This window comes from Vicugna pacos, chromosome 3 (assembly GCF_048564905.1).
Source record: "Vicugna pacos chromosome 3, VicPac4, whole genome shotgun sequence".
Lineage (NCBI taxonomy): Eukaryota > Metazoa > Chordata > Mammalia > Artiodactyla > Camelidae > Vicugna > Vicugna pacos.
In genome coordinates, this window is record NC_132989.1 from 25901345 (window position 1) to 25908419 (window position 7075).

At 41.4% G+C, this 7075-nt stretch overlaps 1 protein-coding gene across 1 annotated transcript in view; it reads right to left on the reverse strand.

Annotated features, from left to right (window-relative positions):
• The window catches only part of SMAD5 (SMAD family member 5), a 47591-nt gene extending 42330 nt beyond the window's left edge, over positions 1-5261 (reverse strand). Inside the window, exon 1 of the mRNA XM_072957038.1 lies at positions 5243-5261. The gene's annotated coding sequence lies outside the window, so the exon portion shown is untranslated. The remainder of the gene's footprint in view (positions 1-5242) is intronic.
• Between the last annotated feature and the right edge of the window lie 1814 nt (positions 5262-7075).

The following is a 7075-nucleotide window of genomic DNA, read 5'->3' on the forward strand; positions in this document are numbered from 1 at the left end:
AGAGATGATAACATAGAGGACAGGAAGGGAAACTCCTCCCAAAGGACTAAGACATTACCCAGACCTTAAACGGTATCAAAAATCAGATCATGAAAGATCTATATAGTCAGAAAGATTCTCAAACAGCAAATGAACAGGCCTGTCAGAGACACGGGAATGTAGTAAGGAAGTCCCTGGTTTTGGCAATCAAATGGGATTGAAAAACAAATGCAGAACAAGATGATCTGAACAGGTACGTATATATAATCAGTGGGGCATCAAACAAGACAAACTGCTCTTTCAGTTTAGCATTCACCTGATCAGAAAGATCAAATAGAAGAAGTTTCAGTACTCTATTTTACTGATCAACAGACCTAATCTGGATAATTTAGGGCAGTGCTTCTCAAGTAGGGGTGACCATGTTCCCCAGAGAACATTTGACCATTTTTGAGCAATCCTGGTTGTCACATCTAGGAGGGTGGAGGGTGGTGTCAGTGATATCTGCTGGGCAGAGGCCAGGGATGCTGCTAAACATTCTACGATACACAGGACAGCCTCCTTGTACCGAGAATTATCCAAACCAAAATATCAATAGTGCTGAGGTTCAGAAAATCTGATTTAAGTTGATGTTTAGGGAGAAAATGAGCCCTTTCTTTAAAGTTTTCCAATAACTGGATCAATTATTCATTTGTCGTAAAGAACCAGCTTAAATGTTTCATCTATTACCTATTCCCATGTTGAATTTTGCAGATCCACTAAGGAAGCAATTTATAGGAAATGTGGGACCATATATAGAACAAGAAGAACTGGGGTAATTAATTCAGTCTTTCCATATTTTTAAATATAGAGTAATTGAGGCAAATTGGTTTTGATTTCAATATATTTAATATATATCTCAATTCCACCCTTTGCTGTAGCTCAGAGTATTTTTCCATAACTAATCAGTGCATTCTCCATAGAACTGGAAGATTGTGGTGATGTTAGAAGGAGTCACCCAGTGTAAAAGCATTAGTGAATGACATCACAGAGATCTACAAGGGGCCCTGGTAGCCACTTCAGAGACCTCTCCCTTCCTCACACAGTCATGGCAAGTGGACATCAGAAGAAGAAATGTCTAAGTTTGTGTGACTTCTCTGGACAGTATCCTGGAAACAAGAAAGCTGTGTTTCAGGTTCTGAAAATTCTGTTCCTCAGTTGACAAACTAGCCCCACCTCCAACTCTTAATATTGGAAACAGTGCAAGAGGCAGAGATAAACAGAGAAAAGTTCTAAGAGTGAAGTCCCAAAGAAATAATGTGCAAAGACATACCCCACGATCCCAGAGAGAAAAAAAAATCACCATGCCATAATTTTCAAAAGAAACTTCATGTTAGTTTTTAACAGAATGAGCCAAGGTTCTGTGCTAACCAGAAAATACACTATAGTGACTTTATCCTATATATGAAAGGACTTTTTTCCAATAAAATTTGAGTGTTCTGGTGTGAAATTGATCCCTTAATAATCCACAGGCCTTTTATGTTCTTAACACAGAGCTCGAGACTCTTAATGTATTGAAAAAGGGAAAAGGAAAGGAAAGGAATAACATCTAACCCCACTGCAAGCACAGGAATCTCGCTGCCAGAGACTCCTTGAAGCTTCAGGGATGCATATCAGAGACTCCATGAGCCCCCTGGAATTAATATGCATGTTTTTGTATATAACCTACATACAAATTTTCTGCAGAAAAAGCTTATAGCTTTCATCAGACTCTCAAAAGATTTGCTCGCCTCCAAATGTTTGCAGATGTCTAAAGCAGTGGTTACTTTACACGGGGTGTAAATTTAATGTGTCCATTTTAAGTGACTGTTTCTTCTTTTTTTCAGAGCAACATAATTGGGAGATTCCTCTCTAGGGAAAGCTGCTTGATGTAGAGCGTAGGAACCGGGCTTGCCTGTCTCCAGCCATCTGCTACATTAAAGAAAGCCTCCTATGGCTGTAATCCAAAACACAAAATTAAAAGAGTTGCTTGCACCCAGAGTCATAAAACAAAGAGGCTTTCTAAAGCAAGGTTTGGAGTGAACGCTCATTTCTTCCTGACTTAAGCAGCATCTGTTCCTCCTGCCGGCAAACACCCTCCAAGTTAACTCAGCTGACCTCCCCAGTTCTACATTCTCAGTTTTCATCCTCAGACATGTAGTCTCAGATGAGCCAAACCACATGTACACTCTGCCGCAAATCCAGAGCGGCAGGTGAAAATCTGGAAGTGTTATGGAACTGGGGAGAGGGAAAGGAGACAGAAACTTCTCCTTCTCCAGGATGTCCTTTAACTGGATAAAATCTTAGTTGTGAGAACTCTGAAGCTAGACTTCCTGGTTTGAATACAGACTGTCTTGCTTACCATGTATGTGACCTTGCACAAATTTCTTAGCCAATCTATGTCTCGGTCTTGTCATCTGTAAAATGCAGATAACAGTAGTATCTACTTAATAGAATTATTATGAGGGTTAAATGAATAGAGACTTGTTAGGCGCTTAGAACAGTGCCTGGCACATAGTAAATGATTATTTAAGTGTTTGTTTTAAAAACATGCATCTTCTCCAGCAATCCATAAAATATTCTTAGCAAATTCCCTTGTTATGTAAAACATATATTCATTTTACTAGACAGGAGACTCCCTTCTCTTCTTACTTTAATAGGTCATCTCATCCACTCTCAGGCCCCTGGTACTATCTATGCAGACAATTCCCAAATTTCTATTTCCATCTTGGACTTGGGTAATGAACTCCAGGCCCTTGAACTAGCTTCTTAACATCTCTGCTGGACTGCAGTAGTTGTGGATTTTGTCTGTCTGTCTGCCCTACTTTCCAATCCCCTTTCTCCTGCTTTCCTTGTGATAACGTTCCTTTTCTATTTAACCACAGAACTAGACACCCCACCCAGAGACGGGTACATGACTGAGGAAGTTATCATAGTTCCCCACTAGCCAGGCCACTGTGATTGGTTCATGGATGGGCATATGACTCAAGCAAAGTAACGTGTGTCATCTCTTAGACTGATATATGGATGCTGAGAGAGAAAAGTATTCCTTCTTACTGTCATTGCTAAGCTCAGGGTGATTCTGAGGCTCCCAGGGGCCATCTTGCCACCATGTAGAGGGAGTTTGCTTGAAAATGAAGCCAAAAGAGAGGCACTGAGCTGAGGTATAGAGGACAGTGCCCTGACCAAATCTCTTGATCTGTTTGTACCTGAAGATCTAAAGATTCTCCTTAGACTTCCCAATTACATCAGCCTATATATTCAGCTCCAGTTTAAGCTCGTTACGTGTCTGCCACTTGTAATATCTGCCCTTGGCAGTCTGACTGGATTTAGCAGGTCCAACTGTGAACCCCTGCTGTTTGTCATTCTTCCTGCCTACTCTGGTCCTGCTCCAGTCTTCACCATACTGATGAATGGCAGCTCTGGCCACATAGTTGCTCACACCTGACAATCATCTACGATAGATTGGATTATTGTTCTAAATATTCACTCCCTCCCTCTTGTGGAAGGAGTACACACTATATATCCATGCCCTTTGCCACGTGACTCTGCAGTAACTTCCCTTAGAAAAGGTGGAGTAAACATCTTTGCTCCTTTGATATTGACTTTGGCCATGTTGGCTTTGAAAAGCAGACATGACATGAGCATCAGTCTTCAGATGTACTTAGTGATTTGGCTTGGTCTTATGTGCTTTAGCCATCTGCCATTAGAAGAAAAGACCCCAGGTAGCCCTTGGTCCGAGGAGGATGAAAACACACATAGGGCAGAACTGATTCCAGCTCAGACTGGAGCCTCGCTCAACAGACCTGCAGCCTGAAGCTCAGCTACCTAAGTGCATTCACAGACTCGTAAGTGAGAAAAAGTAATGTTTGTTTTGGGGATAACAAACTGAGAACTGAGATTCCGGGGTTGTTTATTATGCTACAGTAGCCAACTAAAACATCCTTCAGTTCTCCTGATCTCTCACCCTCATTTATTTATTCACTTATTAACTCCATCTCTCAATAATGTGACAGATATTTATTGAAGGCCGATTATGCATCAAGCATAGTTTGGGGCACTGGGAAAAAGACAAACAAAAGAGACAAAAGCCCCAGCTCTCAGAGAGTAAACAGATCATTTGTTAAATTATGAAATCGGGTAAAAGTTAGTACATCACATGGTAATGAGCACTTGGTAGAAAAAGGACACCATGAATGGGATTTGGGGGAAAGAGTGTTGGGAGGAGGAGCAACAGTGGCTGCTGTTTGCACGGAGTAGTCAGGGTTAAATCAGGTTGTCCTTCCACTTTCAGTCCAGCATCAAGTCTGATCAGTCCTGCCGGCAAGCTGTATCTTAACTCTCTCCACTTCTCTCCCTGTCTACTGTCCACGGATAATCAGGTCCACATCCTAGTTCACTTTTCACATGGACTATCGTCTGCTTCCACTCAGCCCTGCTCCTATCTCTTTGTCACCCAACAGACATTACATGTTGAAAATGGAAATAAGGTTATGGTAACTCTCAAAGTAAAGCTCTTCAAGGTCTTCCTATTGCATTTGGGATAAAATCCGGACCTTTATCATGGCCCTGTCCTAGGTGACACGGTCCCTGCCACGGCACCAGCACTCTCACATGGACCTTGCAAACACTAGCCTTCTTTCTGTTCCTCACATGCCACAAGCTACTCCCCAACTTAGGGCTTTATGCCTGTGGTTCCCTCTGCTTGTTCTTGCTCTCCACCTTGGTAACTTCTGAAAGGCCTTGCCCACCACTCCTCACCTGTCTCACTCCTTATCAACCGAAGTCTCAGCTTAAAGGTCACTTCCTTACAAAAGCTTTCTCTGCTACCTCCACTCTAACTGCCCCTCCACTCTGTCTAGATTGGGTCCCCCCAGTATACACTTCCAAAGCATCCAGCCCTTTCCCACGTGGGACTCTCTTCTCACATGTCATGACTTGATCAAAGTTTATATTCCCCACTGGAATTAAGCTCTTCTTCATAGTTGAATCCTCAACACTTAGATCAGGGCCTGGAGTGCTGTAGGCCTTCAATAAACAGTCACTAGATTTTCTGCTTCAATTCTGGTTTTACATTTGCTCCTAGAAAAATCCCTTTATTTGCATTTAATTTTTAAAAATTTCCTAGTCAAATTTTAATATGTAGTAGGGTGTCATTGCTCCCACTTTGCAAGCAAAACTCAGCCCCTAGGTTTAGCATTCATTCATTCACTTATTTATTCAACCTAAATACTTATGTAGTACTTACTGTGTCCCTGGCATTGGGCCAAGTACTGGGACTACAGAAGTGAGTGGCATTTTCTTTACTGTGGTGAAGCTCACAGTCTCCAGGAGGATGTTTGCTTGTCTTCTGTCTTCAAGATCCTTGCATACTGGATGGAAGAATCAGAAACCAGAAAATCAAAATCTGTCATTTCAAAGCTGTCAGCCCAACTGTTTATAATGGAGGAGACTTTTCATACCTTTGAGGATCCCTTGTTTTGTAAAAAGCTTCCACGTATCATAGACTACTCAATCATGGAGAATGTGAAACAAAGACCCTTTTCTGAAATGGAGCTTTTAGTGTTAGATGATTAAACTATTCAGTCTGATCATTTGTAAGGTAGTTTCAGGCAGAGTTAGATCCCCCTAAACTACACCTCCTGAAATGTTTTATTGCTAAGTATGAAGTTAAAAAAATAGCTTTACAGTTTTTATAAAAACAGTGCATGGCACAAAAAGAGTAAAAATTACTTGAAATCACACAAACAGAAATAACCATGGTTAACAAGTGATGGACCATCTTGCCAGACGTCTCTCTCTTCATACATATAATGATAAAAGCTAATATTGATCAAACACATACTTTATGCTAAGTACAGAGCAGTATGCTTTATATATTTTATTAAACACCACAGTCAACTTACAATGTAGTTGCTATTACTAACACTATCATCCTCCTTTTTCTAAATGAAGAATCTAAGGCACAGATTAAGGAACTCGCTGTGGTGAAGGCACATGTATCTACAGCCTGCTTGGGGTTACAACTCCTGGAAATATTTCTAATTCCATCTTGGAGGGTGCCTTTTTTTAAAGAACTGACATTGGCAAAATGCTTTGCTGCTGGTTGAGAGAAATAACAGAATTTGGTTGAAATATTTTGTACCTAGGCCCCATTCCTCATTCTGCATGCTTTGTAACATCTTGCTTTCTCTGCTTTCCACAACCCTGTCCCTCTAACTCCTCCTACTATCCGCCTGTTCCCAGTCCACAAGCTGGTCTCTTTGCTGTCCCCGCTCCTCCCAACTCACCATCACATTCCCATCAGCACACCTTTGCTGTCACAGTAACCTCTGTAGGAAATGGCCCCTCCCGCAGCCTGTCCCATCTTTCCCTCTCAGGCCAACTTAAATGCCTCTCCTGCCTGGTCCTCACCGATCTCTACTTAATTCTTGGCCCCATGAGAGGTACATAAGAAGGAAGAGATATGCAATGGAGAGATGGTGGGGGGTAAGGGGTTTCACAGCCACTTTACAATAAGGAAATGGAGACTCAGAGAAGTGACAGCAGTTCCTGGGTTTATACAGATCGTCAGTAATGGAACTAGAATTCAAATCTGTCGAGTCTGATGCCCAAATTCCTAACCACTATGCGATACTGCCTGCTCACTTGATTTATTGAAAGAGTCTAAAGTCTTTCATCACCCCAGCAAAACGGTTCTTGTGAATCTTATGATAATAGTCAAGGAACCACAGTATTGTATGAACTGAGCTGGGAAAATAACCCGGTTACTAAAAGAAAGAAAGAAAGAAAGAACGAATGAATGAATGAATATGTCGCTGCACACAACTGCAGTTTTTAAACTGAATATGTGTCCTTTGGTGATGGTGAAGTCACACAGAGCAAGTAGGTCATAAAATTCTGTGTTTATTCTAACAGTCAGGTAAGGGCCCTGAGCAAGCTCAAAAGGCCCTGGGTGAATGGAGTTACTGTTCCAACATGTTTATCTTGAAGTGTACTGAAACCTATTAATTCTATTTGTATAATGACTAATGCCTCTGTGGCTGTATCATTTACAATATGGTGGCATTACTAATGTGCC